The following is a 14,189-nucleotide window of genomic DNA, read 5'->3' as shown; positions in this document are numbered from 1 at the left end:
GGGAATCGAATGAGGGTTTGGGGGGAAGAGGAATTTTTCAGATCTAAAAGAGAGAAAGAGAGGGGGAAAGGTCGCGCACTCGTTCCCTTCTTCTCCGATTACTCTCCATTTGGCCACCCTTTGAGCCACCATGACTACCATCATCATCTTCCTTTCCCTTCTACCTTGACTCCAACCCTAATCAAACCCCATTTTCTGCCCCTTACCTCAAGATCTCCCCATTTTCCATTTCAGAGAGGGTTTTGAAGAAGAAATCAGAGAGAGAAAGAGAAGAGGAAAAATCCCTAAATCATCAAACCGTAATCCTGAGTCATTTTCCTCCATTTTTCCCGGGCAAAGCTCCGTCGATTTTCCAGCCATGCTCAAACTATCATCTTCTTCTTCTTTGCTATAATTCTTACACGAATTTATGTTTCTTTTACCTTGCTTTCTCAGATCTGTTTTGAAAACTCTGAAATTTTTGTTTTCCTAGCCAAAAATATAACCCTAGTTCGTTCATTTTCCCTTCTTCTCCTAGTGGATCTGGCCGAACTTCGGTCAATCTCCGGCAAGTTCTCTTCCTTTTGTGGCTTCATTGTTCCACACAAGATCTTGCATGTGTTTCTCCTCTTCCGAACAGAAATTTGGAGATCGAAGAAAAAAAGAGAGTAAGTGTTCTTCGAGCAATCTTCTAATTGAAGTAAGTCTCTATTTAATTCTTCTCTTGATTAACTAAACTCTTTATTTTTGTCTTAATTAAAGGACAGATTTAGAAATTCCAGAGTATTTCGTTCAATTTTATCTTTGATTCATTTTTTTATTTTATTTTTCTTTGTTACATCTACTGATAGAATTTCAGAGCACGATTGTTGTATTAATCGATTAAATTTAGAACTTGTGCTGTTGCTTTTATTGATGAGATTTTCAGGCATATTTGTTGCATTTTGTTCACGAGATTTCAGAGTAAGATCTGCTTGTGGGGTTTCAAATGTTTGGAGAAGAAAGTAATTAGAAAAGAGTTATTTATGTGAAAGATTCCTAGATGTTTGTTCATATTGTGAATCATAAAGTATTTTCTTTCGTCAAAGAAAGAGAGAGAAATGTCAATAGTTTGTGACTTAAAACAATTTAAAAAGAAAAAAACCTTTTTATGGGTGGACCTGTTTTGACGGGCCGGGTGGACGCACGGGTCAAAATTAAATGGTTCACTTCTATTGGACCCGGACCCAGAAATTACTGGCGGGCCTGGTCTACCCGCGGGTCCAGGACACTTTTTGCCAGGTCTAATCCAGACCCATGTTACAACTTACAACCTTGAGCAAAAGTACAACTGGGGCCAACTCGATCAATGATCCCAACAGTTGATTTATTGATATCTATCCACATTGTGGATTGTCCCTCCCTAAAAATCTCAGCCATCAAATGATCGGAACCCTGTTTCTTGAACGTGACATGTTGTCTTCTCATTTTTCAACCGTTCATTAACAAAGTAAAGAATCCAAGGGCTAGAGTCGTCCAATGGCGGGGTAGTTCCGCAATTTCAGATTTGTTCTGTTGTAAGTTGTAACTAAAGCCAAAAGGGTTCTCAAATAATCAAAACCCTCATTTCCCCCAAACCCTAGCTTTCTCTTTCTCTTTCTCTCGTTCAACTCTCAGCTCAGTAATCTGAGGGGTACGAACATCTGCTACGAGGTAATCTCTCTGCTATTATTCTTCTTAGATTCAACTAGATGCATGCAACTCTCGATTTGTTCCTTGTTTTTAACAGTACTATTTAGGTTTTCTTGATCATTGGTTGGGATTTTGATTTTCACTGGGTTATCAATTTTGAGCTTTTAACAGTACTATTTGGGTTTTCTTGATCCTTGGTTGGGATTTTTAGTTTCATTGGGTTATCAATTTTGAGTTTTTAACAGTACTATTTGAGTTTTCTTGATCCTTGGTTGGGATTTTTAGTTTAGTTTCATTGGGTTATCAAATTTGATTGGCTTTTTTAGTTCGATCTTTTCAGGAGAATTTATTAATTCGAAATGGCTATTATTTTTCGCTGCAAAATTTTGTTTTAATGAGAAGTGATTTTTATATGTGGCTTGGGAAAATATTGTTTGGAAGCGTGTTTGATTTGTACTGGGCTGGTTTATGAAGCGAAATTGGAAGATTATAAGCAATGGGTTTGCTCAATTCTGTTATGTTGCTAACCGTGAATTAAGTTATTTGAGTTGTGGCTGCAATATGTCAGATTAGATTGATAAGTTACTTTTTGATGAGATCCATGTTTATTTTAAACGGTGAGGAGCTAACAAGATGAAATTGACCGCCTTATTTCAGATGTTTTAGGTTGTTTGTTTCCCAAATTCCCAATAAATCAATTTGAGATAAGGAAGCACGCGAGTTTAGAATTCATATGCTTATAAGGGCATCGGTGAAATAATGATTCATCTTGTTCCTGATATATTTGCTATGCATCTCAACTCTTGGATGGAATTCACTGGGTGATTGTATAACGGTAAAAGTGAGCTCAGACTTTGTGCTCCATAGATCTCTTTAGTCTTTATGTTGACATGCACAATCTTCTGTGCGAGTTGCTTGGTTAGAACCTACAATGCCCACTTACTATTAGGTAGCAAAGGTTGATGTCTAATTGATCATCTGTTAGTCCCAGCAACGATCATGCACGTTCTGTTTTTCAAGTTGTTTGGACAGTGACTCGGAACGTATAATACCTAAATATTGTGTTAGTATCAGATGTTAGTGTATGACTAATCATCTTTTAAGCTATGCAATGATCATGCGCAATTTATTTTCTACTAGTTGTTTGAGAACCTATACCCAAATACTCCACTGCCACAGAGGTCACTACCTAAGTAATCATTTGTTAGTCCCAACAAGCAAATATGGATGATCTCTTTTGGGCTATGCGCTATGATTTAACCGACACTTTGAATTTTTGCTAACACACGTGTCACGACACAACATGCGTGTCGCCACATTCCGACACTCCTTTTGACACTTTTAAATGTACTGCTAGAAATGTCTCAAGAAGCAACTAGATTTATTAGTTTGTTAAATGAATACTGCATTTATATTGTTGCAAATTATGATAGTAATAAGTGATTTTATATGCATGTACTTGTATGGCTGTGTCACCATTTTTAGATTTTTAGGGTTTGCCATATCAGACAACTTTATATCCGTGTCGAAACTCGACACACGAATCTGTGGCCACAAGTCGTGATTACATATACAGTTGCATGGTGGAATCGGTTCGGTAATGACGTCCTAGAAATACAGAGCTTCGCCACCAGAATTCTTAGTCAAACCTCTAACGTGACTGGATGTGAACGGAACTGCAGTACTTTCGAATACATCCTCAGGATGTGCTTGTTGAGAAAACAAGTTATGTTATGCACAAAAAATCATTTCAACGAAGTTATAATAATTATTACTAACTTTTATCGAAGTAAAATACCTTAATATAATCATCCAACACTCTATTATCAAACCCTCTATCATCAGCTACTACCATCGGAGTAACATCATCTCATCGCTTTGGTCAAGCAGAGACTTCACGATTAGGAATTGTTCTCTATGTTTTCAAATGATTGTTACAATTATCCTTGATGTTAGTTTGAGATTTTACATTAATCTTCGTCTCTAGTGCCGTCCATGCAAATCTTGCATTATCTTCGCGACCTCACTAAATTGAGAAGAAAGGTTGACAATAGATCAACTGATGCATTCCAAAGTCCAAAAACCTGAAGGTTAGTCGTTGCGTAGCAGCGGACGAGAAAAGATAAAATAAAGAATAAAATGGGCCATTTGATCACCTACGTAGGGAATAAAATACTTATATCCCCGACAAAAGAGGTGAGATTTACTTATTTCACATTGAAGTTGAGCTTTGTTGGAGCGAAACTGTAAAATGCTCAAAAGTTTTTAAAGAACTCAAAAGTCCAAAGGCCAATTTTTCATTTAGTAATTCAAAGAATTCTATTACAATGCTTTGATAACTTCTATTTAGAAGTAAAAGAAACCCTAAAAGCTAACTTAAGACCTAAGCAATTAATCACACCCGTACAGCTAAAGTAACATAAATAAAACCTAAAAGCTTGACTAAAATAACCCTAAAATAGTAATCCCATAATTGACCTAGATTATGCCCGTAAATCGGCCATAACTTCCTCAAATCGCATCCAAATTGTGATATTGGGCTCATGAGATAGATAATCGAAAAACATTTCTAATGATACCAAAATCAAGCCAAACGAACAAAATTTGATGCTTGAAAATTAGACTACAAATAAGATAGTGAAAATAGAAGTTTAAGAAGAATAAATTTATTCCACACCGCACGCTCTTGATGGTTCTCTCGGTTCAAGAGAACTCATCATCGAGATTTGAAGTATCAAAGAACGTTCATCAACTGAAGCTCTCGAGGATAAAATCATGTTTCATGGTCTCCAAGACAAAAGGATGATCTGTTATGATCTTGAACGGGCTTGAATTCATGAATATCCATTGTATGGTTCAACGTAAGATCTAATAATTATAGAGGTAGTGTTTTTTCATAAACCTATCTTTCTAATCTCCATTGGTCCATCTAATTAGTTGTTAGATCCAATTTCTTTTACTTCTTCATTCATGATACCATGAGGAATATCAATTACTGCTTGAAGTGTTTTGTTGATCACTTAGTCACCATCAAAATCTAATGGCTTATTATCTGAACTTTTAGCAACGATTAAATACCTATCATTTGAATATTCATCATATATTAGTGGTGACTCCCAATTTATGATTTCTTGCTCGAAGTAATAATAAAATAATTTCATTTCTGGTGTTACCTCCCAATCTTGACATTCAACAACTCTCCTTTAAAATGATCAAAACTACTCTATAGCCATCGCGAATCCCCGCAAACATTGCTATCAGACTTCTTCATCAACCATAAGAAAGAATATGCTCTGATACTAACTGATGCATGAACCAAAAACCTGAAGGTTTTTCATTGCGCAGCTGCAGAGGTAAAGAAAATGGGCCCTTAAATCATTGGCGTAGGGAATAGAATACTTCGATCAACGTCAAAGGGGATGAGATTTACTTTGATCATGTCGATGTCGAGTTTCTCACTATGATTCCAGAAAATACCCAAAAATTCTTAAAGAACTCAAAAGCCAAAAGGCCAATTTTCATTCAATAATACAAAGAAGTCCTTGGTGCGGGTTGATAACAGAGCTCTCGATGATCATTGGTGTTTGTCATGAAGAGGCGATTTCCATGGCTGACAATCGTAGGCGTGGTCAAGATATTCATATGTAAGCTCCTCATTAAGATCACCAGGTCAATGAAGTCGAAGAATTAAGGAGGCAAGTCTAGCAACTTACAGAACTTATAGTGCGTTTTGAAACTCTGAGTCGCGATGACAGTAGTCTCGTATCGGAGGATGTTAACCATTTTTATCATCGCGCTCCGCCTGGTGAGCTAGGTGAAAGGGAAGTCTATGATTAGACGGGTCTTAATCAGCCCTACCGTGATAGTGTTATGTGCTTTAAGTGCTTGGGTTTCGGCCATATTGCGACAGAGTGTCCAAATTGAATGTACGTAAATTTGGTTAAAGAATTTGATGAGTTGGTCGAATCGAAGGTTCTAGATGAACAACTATATTTTGACGACTAGAAGATGAGGGCGACGAGATCACTTGGAACTATCTTGGTGAGGCGCTACTTACATGTTAGTCAAGGATGATGTGAAGGTGATTTTGGGCCCATCTAAGATGGAAAGTATTTCTAAACCTTTAAAAGAGGAAGGAAGTAACTTTCTAACTATGATCGAATTTCAGGAGGAATTGAAAGAAAATAAGAGAACTTGGAGTAATGTTTTGGCTTATGCTGAGTTCGCCGATAACAAATTAAAGAATCGATCGATTGGCATCAATCCATTTGAAGTGGTGTACGGTCGGAATCCAAATAGCTCATTTGATTTGGTTCTATTACTTGTCTCAGATCGTTTCAGTGGAGATGCTAATGATATGGCTGAATACATCAAAAAATTGCATGAGCGGGCCTGAAAGAAGCTTGATGAGAGCAATCACAATCACAAAGAATTGACCCATAAGAGTTGGAAGCATGTTAAATTTAAAGAAAGAGACATTGTTTGGATCAACAGGTAGAAAGAGAAGTTCTCAAGGGGCAAATATGACAAGTTGCAAGACTGAGCTGGCATACGGTTTTGTGTACCCAAGTGTATTGGTGAGAGTGATTGTATGATTGATCTACTTGCTGACATGAGAATTTCCACGACTTTCAATATATCTAATTTAGAGGCATACCACGAGGTTGATGGAGATGATCATTCGGTCTCGAGGACGAGTCCTTCTCAACTAGGGGAGTTTGATGCAACCACATCTTTTGGCAACTTTTGGTAATAGTTACCTTTATCTTTAGCAACAAATTAGATTTGAGATTCTAATATATATTGTTAGGAGTTTTATATCATTAGTAGTTTCTATATTTTAGTAATTTGGAAAGTTTACTTTTATGAGGAGTCTATTATTAGAGGTTTTCCTATTTTTTGGAGGTTTGATAGTTTTTTTTGAATGATTTTCGAGGTTTGATAGTTATCTTTAGAAAGCTGCTAGGATGAGGATTTATGTTTAATATAAAAGATGTGTAAACGCTTTTAGGCGACTTTTTGATGGAATGGATGATGTTTAATATGAAAGATGTGTAAACGTTTTTAGAGGACTTTATGATGGAATGAATGAAAAGAATTCTCATGATTGAGATTTAATGCAACTTTTCTTCTTCTCTTCTTGGTTACGGTTTTATCTAAAATCGTAGACGGAGTTGGCTGAAGGTATTTTGGTTCTTGGTTTGCTATCTTCCTTGGTTTTATAAAAAATCGTAGACTAAGTCGGGCACTCTGTCGCAATATGGCCGAAACCCAAGCACTTGAAGCACATATCAATATCACAGTATGGCTGATTAGGATCGCGAACTTCCCTTTCACCTGGCTCACCCTGCGGAGCACGATGATAAAAATGGTTAACATCCTTTAAAACGAGACTACTATCATCGCGACTCGGAATTTCGAAACGCGCTTACACGTTTCGTAAGTTGCTAGACTTGCCTCCTTTATTCTCTGACTCCATTGACTTGGTGATCTTAATGAGAAGCTTCCATACAAACAACCTTGGCCACGCTTACGATTGTTAGCCATGGTAGTCGCCTGTTCACGACAAACATCAAGGATCAATGAGAGTTCTGAAACCAAACGCCAATTGCTTCTTTGTCTTGTTGAATGAAAATTGGCCTTTTGGCTTTTGAGTTCTTTGAGTTTTTTTTAGTATTTTCCAGTTTCACTGTGAGAAACTCGACTTTGACGGGATCAAGTTTTCTGTTCCCTAAGACGGTGATTGAAGGGACCCTTTCTTTATTTTATCTTTTTGCCTCCGCTGCTGTACAATGAAGAACCTTTCTAGTTTTTGTTCATGCATCAATTGATATCAAAGCTGATTCTTTCCCATGGTTGATGAAGAAGTCTGGTAGGACATTTGCGTGGATTCGCGATGGCTACCTAGTATCTTCGATCGATTTGTTGAGCACCAAGATTGGGAGATGACACCAGAATTAAAATTATTTTTATTATTACTTTGAGAAAGAAATCATAAATTGAGAGTCACCACTAATATATGATGAATATTCAAATGATGAATATTTAATCATAGCTAAAAGCTCAAATATCAAGTCATTGGATTTTTATGGTAACGAATTGATCAACGAAGCACTTGAAGCAGTAATGATGTTACCCATGGTATCATGAACGAAGAAGCAAAAGGAATTGGATCTGACAGCTGATTGGTGGACCAATGGAGATTAAAATGATGGGTCTATGAAAGAACATTACATTTATATTTTCATCAATTTATATTAATTTGTTTTTATTAGATTCTACGTTGAAGCATACAATGGATATTCATGAATTCAAGCCAGTTCAAGATCATCTCTTTGTCTTGGAGACTATAAAGCATGGTCTTATCCTTGAGAGTTTCAGTTGATGAACGTTCTTCGATACTTCAAATCTCGAGGACGAGTTTTCTTGAACCAGTGGAGAATGATGAAGACAAAAACCATCACAAACATGTGGTGTGTAATAAGTCTCTTATTCTTAAACTTTAATTTTCACCATCGTATTTGTACTCTAATTTTTCAAGCATCAAATTTTGTCCTTTTGGTTTTGATTTTGGTATCATTAGAAAAGTTTTTTTATTACCTATCCAGCGAGCCCACGATCACAATTTAGATGCGATTTGAGGAAGTTATGGCTAATTTACGGGCATAGTAAATGTCTATTATGGGATTTCTATTTTAAGGTTGTTTTAGTCAAGATGTTAAGTTTTATTTATTTTACTTTAGATGTACGGCTGAGATTAGTTTCTTAGGTCTTAAGTTAGCTTTTAGGGTTTCTTTTTCTTATGGATAGAAGTTATCAAAGCATTATAATGGACTTCTAAGAATTATTGAATGAAAATTGGCCTCTAGAATTTTGAGTTCTTTGAGAACTTTTGAGTATTTTTCAGTTTCGCTCCAACGAAGCTCGACCTCGATGTGAACGAAGTAATTCGTATCCCCTTCGTCGGTGATCTAAGTATTCTATTCCCTACAAGAGTGATGAAGGGCCCCGCTATTCTTTATTTTATCTTTTTTACCTTCACTCTTGCGCAACGATTCACCTTCGGATTTTTGGACTGCATCAATTGAACCATCATCGGTCTTTCTTCCCAAGTATGTTTATGCCACCAAAAGTTGTATGAGGTCACAAAGATTAATGCAAAATTTGAAACTAGTATCACAAAAGCTAATTGTAACGACTGTTTGAAAACATAGAGAAAACAATTACTAATCGTGATGTCTTTGCTTGATCAAAGTGATTTTTGGTGGGATGATGTTACTTCGATGGTAGTAGCTTATGATAGAGTGTGGGATTATTCTATTAAGATATTTCTCTTCGATAAAAGCTAGTTATATTTATTATAACTTCCTTAAAATGTTTTTTTTTGTGCATAACATGTTTTCTCAACAGACACATGCTGAGGGCCTGAACCAAAACAATTCTGGAAAGTTCTCTATTATTCTAGTACTAATGATCAAGCTGATGAAAGTCTAGCTGGAACAGGTATTGAAGTTGATATTAATGATAACACTCCAGGATTAGACAATAGAGTTCGTATATGAATGAAGAAGTTAAGGTTGAAAATGCGTCGGATGTGAACTAGGCATGGTTCGACATAGTAGATGTCGATCTACGACACCTTCAAGGTCCAAACAGATAGGAAAGCAAAAGAAAAATGCCTCTATGAATATTTCTGATTATTTGGCTCAACTGGTAGATGCAGTCAGATCAATAGCCTCAGAAAGTCGAGACACTGTCAAGAAAGCTATCATGGATAAGATCTTATACAAGGAGATTAAGATCACATACATCGACAACATTACATGCTTGAAGACATTTGATTTCTTATGCGAGAATGAGAACCAAGCGATCATATTCTTAGCGCTTGAAGGACGTGTCAAGGCAATATATTTCTGATTATTTGGCTCAAATGGTAGATGCAGTCAGATCAATGGCCTCAGAAAGTCGAGATATTGTCAAGAAAGCTATCACGGAGAAAGAAAGAAAAGTTAAGATCTTTTACGAGGAGATTGAGATCACATACATGGACAACAATACTTGCTTGAAGACAATTGATTTCTTATGCAAGAATGAGAACCAAGTGATCATATTCTTAGCGCTTGAAGGACATGTCAAGGCAAATCAGTGGCTGCAGCTTTATCTTCCTACTCGAAGAATTTGGTCTTTGATGGATATGTTTTTATTTAATTTTGGACATGCTTTATTTATGCATACGTAGTTCAAGCATATCTTATAGGGACATATTTTGAGTTGTTAGACATAAAATTGGCCAATCTTTATTTTATGTGAACATAATATTTATATTTTTAGGATTATATTCTTTTAACATTTTAGCATATGTAGCTTGATTAATATGATCTTGAAGTGGGCAATTTTATTATTGACAATTGTGCCCATGTTCTTAAAGGAATTGTTTCTAGAAAACTCATATCTTGCTTATTCAATGATAGAGAATTCAGAATGCCAGAAAGTTAAAGGACATGAACCAAAAAATAGAATTTAAAATTACAGAAAATAGAAGTATGCGAATGAAACCACGGAATTTAAAATTTCAAAATAAAAATGTAGAAAAAACTTTATTGGAAAATTTTACTTTCCAAGGAAGAACATTTCTTACATCCAAACATGCCCTAAGAGGTGACAACATTAATTACTATTAGTATACCTTTCTCGAAACTTAGGGTTGTAATAGACAAACACCAGGTCATCCAATCTTTGGTGCTCCAACATGTTTCCCTTTGCAGAGTTGATGTGTTCGAAAGTACTCCAGTTCTTTTCACATCCATTCGTGCATTGACTTAGAATTTTGGTGGCGAAGCTCTGTTTTTCTGCGACGTCATTATCGAATTGATTCCACCATACAATTGTATCAGAACCAATAGTTAAGTATTTACTTGTTGTAAGTTTAAATGAAATAAACTTAACAAAGGAAAGGAATCAATTGGCCTTGCCCCAACTTGGCTTGGTTGCGGATTGACATCGGCATGCCGAACTGACCGAAGGCACTGCGATATTCCTCAGTTTGAGCGGCGATGGTATTCTGTATACCTTCGTCAGCTACTAATCTTTTGACGCAATACAAGCGAGATCAAGAGAGTAGCAGATAATATCCCGTGATCTTCTTACCAATTATCATCTGCAGGTTCTTTGTGCTAATCTGCTGGTGAGTTGAGTGATTAAGCATAATAACACTTCATAGATTCAATAATATGTTGGCAAATATTTTGCTCATATTCTTGAGCCTGATTTAATCTTTAGTCTTAATTGTCATTCAAGAATGAAATCACTTGAAATTCCCAAAAAAAAAATGCTTGAATGAAAAGATTTAGATAATACATCTCCGGTTGAGCATCATGAACTACTAACTGATTCGGTGTTGCAATCAAGGTTTTAAATTTTGACTGAAATCTGAAATTTCAGGTTTCGGTCGATACCGAAATCGAAATTGGCTAAACCCGAAAATTTACTTTATTAATTTCGAAATTTCGTTTTCCTGAAATTTCGGTTCGGTCTGAAATTGTAGGAAAATCACGTAAAAAACTATATTTTATTAATTATTTAATATTCCCCTGATTTCGGGCGAAATTTCAGGCAGGATAAAATATTACTTTTTTTATTTCGTGGGATTTCAAACGAAATTTTGATTTCGGTGAGTACTGAAACGCATTTCGAAACTGAAATTTAAAACCTTGGTTGCAATACTGAGGTCATTGCTTTTTATACGAACGCACCAACATGAGTTGACAACATCAAGTGGACAGATTTGCGACTTGTGAAAGTTTTAGCCTTCTGCTTCTGAATAATGTCAGGTTTTTTTTTTTGTTGATGTTCGGATGCCATATGCCAAAAATTTATCAGCGACTGTAAGAAGTCTCTCTCTCTCTCTCTCTCTCTCCAGGTTATCTAGAGGCATTATACATCTTTTTTGTCTCTGTTTGTAGCATAAGCAAGGATGGTGAGAGTTAGCGTTTTGAATGATGCTCTCAAAAGCATGTACAATGCTGAGAAGCGAGGGAAGCGGCAAGTCATGATTAGGCCATCCTCAAAAGTGATTATTAAGTTTCTTCTCGTCATGCAAAGCACGGTTTGCATCTTTACTCTCTCTCTCCTTTGTTTCTTTTGCCCGTTGCCCCATCATGCATACCTCTTTACAACTTGCGTCATTGACCATTCCACAGGTTACATTGGAGCGTTTGAGTATGTTGATGAGCACAGATCAGGTAAAATAGTTGTGGAATTGAATGGAAAGGTTGAACAAATGTGGGGTTATTAGTCCTCGCTTTGATGTTGGCGTCAAAGAAATTGAGCCTTGGACGGCTAGGCTGCTTCCCTCTAGACAGGTTGGTTAAAAACAGAATAAAGAAAAGGATTATGGTTGCTCTTTAAAGTTTAGGAACTTTTGCATAAACCCTAGTAATTTGATTTTCTCTATACTGAAAATATGCAGTTTGGCTATATTGTATTGACAACGTCTGCGGGCATCATGGATCATGAGGAGGCCAGGAGAAAGAATGTTGGAGGTAAAGTACTTGGCTTCTTTTACTAATTGAGGCTTTCCCCGAGGATGGACTTGAATATTTGTTGTTCTTGTTGAGGAATTTTTTGACATATTTTGCGACAACATATATGGGTATTGTTTTATACCCACCATAGATTGTTTTCCTATTTCCTCCAGAATTGTGAAGGGATCTTAGCAGGTTTTGACTGCATTTGTTTTCACTAGAAAAGGAGGAACATTTAAAAATTCCTAGTAGACCCATATGGCAAGATGGTGAGGAACTTGATTGTTGGAGAATCAGGGGACTAATATTATAGTCTTTAAAATAGCTGGCTTTATCAATTGGTGATGGTAAAATAGCTGATATCTACAGCTTTGTAGAATCTCTCTCATATTCTTTAGAGCTTGATGTGGTCCTTGATTGGAGCTGGAGAAAGAGAAAGGCCCCCACAATGGATGATCCTTGCCTCTGAACTTGGTCAGTTGGAAAATTTTAGTCCATGTTTGGCATCCATGAATTTATTTCAGGGAATATTAGTTTGCCAGGTGGTGAGAGAGGGGGGTAGAAAGACTGGGAGATGGTTCCAATTGGCTGAAAAGTAAGAAAATGAGTCTCTTTTCTGAGTAGAGTCCAATTCCTCACACATGCGCTCTCAATTTTCTCCCTCTCCCACCACCGGATAAACTCATATTCCATAGAGAGAATTTTCTTGGCTGCCAAACACGAGCTTAATGTTTGGTCAAATAGTGTTTTCCCTCTTGATTGTGAACCATTTGTAAAAGGTGCTGATATCTGTAGCTTGGTCAAATCCCACATTTTCTCAGGAGGTTCTGATGTGATTCATGATTGGTACTGAGAAGAGGAAGGCTTCACCATGGATAATCAATGAGCATAAAATTGCGCCTGTCTCGAAAAATCCTGAAGTTTGCTCAAATGTTCTTATGCGTGTTGATTATTAAGTATTAACTATATGTATTTTTTATTTTAACCATCTATCTCCAGGGTGCAAATTGGATGGTTAGGATTGTTAAAATTGTTTGGTTTTTACCCATCCATGATATGTGCCGATGATCAGTTCAGATGGTTGTGCGTCTGCCACAGTAATGTGGGTCCCCTCGCCTCTGAATGATCTGAACCTCCAATTTAAGGTCCTGTTAGTTAAAAGATTATGAAAACAGATTGTGAGTGCCAAACCGATTATTGGACACAAAATTGTGTTTAAATTTGAATCTAATAATCAGTTTGGCAGTCACAATCGGTTGTCATAATCTTAAACGAACAGTGCAAGGTTCAGTGATATGTTTTGAAAGATCATTTCTAGTTTTCTACATGCTCCACGCTGTGTAAAAATAATAGTCCCCACCCATCAAAACATGAGCTGTAAAATCGTGGGCCTGACCCTATGCATGGATTGGGTGGAGATAGTGGGACCTACGACATTAAAACATGAGGTGAATAGTGGGCCCCACCCCAATCATGGGTTTGAGTCGGGTTGGTGGGACCCACTATCAAAACAAAACCCCGAGTTTCATGGTATTTTGGTCTTTTGACAAGATAATTTTCGCCTTCTCTCATATAATAAGGAAGTTTTGGTCGTTTTACGAGTGAAAAACAAAAAAAATCTATCATGGGTATTTTGGTCACAAATTGAAGGCCCCACCGTATTTGCAAAATTGACTCAAATGAGATGACTCTATCTGTATATTGTGAGACTAAAAAGTTTTGGCAAAGAAAACAGAAGACAAAATCTGTTGAAAAGTGAGCCTATGGGGCTGCTCTCTCATGCAACAGCCGGCCCACGAAATGCCTTCTGCGATGATGGTCCCTAGCAAATCCCTATTTTAAATAGGATGATGATAAATCCGCACCCCCTGTTGGATAATTCGCACCCCTTTCAATATCCGGGGTGCGGACATCTTCCTTTAAATATTATGTGAAAATATTGCTTTGGCGTTCACTATACTGTGAGATATTGACAAACGATTCCGCAAGTAATATTGGAGAACCAACATGCTTACG

At 36.7% G+C, this 14,189-nt stretch overlaps 1 long non-coding RNA gene across 2 annotated transcripts; it reads left to right on the top strand.

Moving 5' to 3' along the window:
- LOC143850911 (uncharacterized) lies at positions 1-12,497 on the top strand. 2 transcript variants are annotated; one of them, XR_013236107.1, is made up of 4 exons: positions 1-679; positions 11,613-11,755; positions 11,850-12,011; positions 12,119-12,497. It is a non-coding gene; the product is annotated as an uncharacterized LOC143850911 (long non-coding RNA). The 2 variants fall into 2 exon arrangements; XR_013236108.1 differs by having other exon boundaries at positions 2-647.
- Positions 12,498-14,189: the final 1,692 nt, after the last annotated feature.

The sequence above is a fragment of the Tasmannia lanceolata genome, unplaced genomic scaffold, assembly GCF_043159265.1.
Source record: "Tasmannia lanceolata isolate RefF3 unplaced genomic scaffold, GAP_Taslan_0.1 ptg000018l, whole genome shotgun sequence".
Taxonomy (NCBI): domain Eukaryota; kingdom Viridiplantae; phylum Streptophyta; class Magnoliopsida; order Canellales; family Winteraceae; genus Tasmannia; species Tasmannia lanceolata.
This window is presented reverse-complemented; position numbering and strand designations above follow the sequence as displayed.